General features: G+C 48.7%; 1 protein-coding gene across 1 annotated transcript in view; it reads left to right on the forward strand.

Annotated features, from left to right (window-relative positions):
* Positions 1 to 226: 226 nt before the first annotated feature.
* col4a3 (collagen, type IV, alpha 3) overlaps positions 227 to 1,018 on the forward strand; it is a 79,098-nt gene continuing 78,306 nt past the window's right edge. Inside the window, exon 1 of the mRNA XM_046072881.1 lies at positions 227 to 266. The gene's annotated coding sequence lies outside the window, so the exon portion shown is untranslated. The remainder of the gene's footprint in view (positions 267 to 1,018) is intronic.

The raw sequence follows: 1,018 nt of genomic DNA on the forward strand, positions 1-1,018 counted from the left end.
TTACAGGATTCAAACTCTGCAGGCTGAAGTACTGCAGTGCAGCAGCAGTACACTGGACTGTGGTGCAGCCGTTTGAGTAAAAGTACTCCGTTACTTCCTCCTCTTCATCAGCGGCTCATTAACGTTAATGGACCTGCTGACGTCAGCGGCTAATTAGCGCGTATTTAGCAGCTAATTAAGAGTTAATTAACAGCTGATCGGGATCTATCTTCAGATCGGCAGCAGCTGCAGCTAAGCGTCACGCAGCAGGAGAACAAGCGGCTCAGGTGAGTCACAGACAGGTGGACTTACCTGAAGGTCTCGCGCTCAGTCCGAAGCTTCACGCGGTTTTCATGTCAGAGACACACAGACAGAAAACTTTACCCGCTAAACTGAAGCGGCAGCGCTCCGCTGCACGCACAACTCAACAGCCGAACTGCGGCAAACACCTGCAGGTGCGCACCCCGACACTTCCGGTCCGCAGGCTCCGGCTCCAAAATAAAAGCGCATCCAGAAGAGCTGAAGGAAAAGTTCCTGAAAGAAGTTTCTCTCCGTGTTTCTGAGTCATCCTGTGCGCGTGTTCATGTGTGTGTGTCTGTGTGTGTGTGTTTTCATGTGCGTTTGTGTCTGTGTGTGTGTGTGTGTTCATGTGTGTGTGTGTGTGTGTCTGTGTTTTCATGTGTGTGTGTGTGTGTGTGTGCGTTTGTGTCTGTGTGTGTGTGTGTGTTCATGTGTGTGTGTGTGTCTGTGTGTGTGTGTTTTCATGTGTTTGTGTCTGTGTGCGTTTGTGTCTGTGTGTGTGTGTGTTCGTGTCTGTGTGTGTGTCTGTGTGTGTGTGTGTGTTCATGTGTGTGTGTGTGTGTGTGTCTGTGTGTGTGTGTGTGTTTTCATGTGTTTGTGTCTGTATGTGTTTTCATGTGTCTGTGTGTGTGTGTTTTCATGTGCGTTTGTGTCTGTGTGTGTGTTTTCGTGTGCGTTTGTGTCTGTGTGTGTGTTTTCATGTGTGTGTGTGTTTTCATGTGTTTGTGTCTGTGTGTGT

The sequence above is a fragment of the Micropterus dolomieu genome, linkage group LG17 (assembly GCF_021292245.1).
Source record: "Micropterus dolomieu isolate WLL.071019.BEF.003 ecotype Adirondacks linkage group LG17, ASM2129224v1, whole genome shotgun sequence".
NCBI lineage: Eukaryota > Metazoa > Chordata > Actinopteri > Centrarchiformes > Centrarchidae > Micropterus > Micropterus dolomieu.